Raw genomic sequence first — 245 nt, 5'->3', positions numbered from 1 at the left:
TCTAAAGAAATAAGTTACTGTTGTGCCTCTTTCTCAAAAGTATTGTAAAACAATGTCTAGTGTCTTTATAACTATTTCACTTAATAACTTTCTGTAAGGGAGCTTTTAGAGACTCTTCACACATCCGGTTCCCATCACCTGTACTGTGAACAATTCTGATTCAGTAAGTTTATCTAGGATGTTTCCCCATCAAACGACACTGAATATCTTTGTTTACATCTTAAAACGTTTAGTTATGTAGACTT

The sequence above is a fragment of the Pygocentrus nattereri genome, chromosome 1 (genome assembly GCF_015220715.1).
Source record: "Pygocentrus nattereri isolate fPygNat1 chromosome 1, fPygNat1.pri, whole genome shotgun sequence".
NCBI lineage: Eukaryota > Metazoa > Chordata > Actinopteri > Characiformes > Serrasalmidae > Pygocentrus > Pygocentrus nattereri.
The sequence above is the reverse complement of the archived record's forward strand: the minus strand, read 5'-3'. Positions refer to the sequence as shown.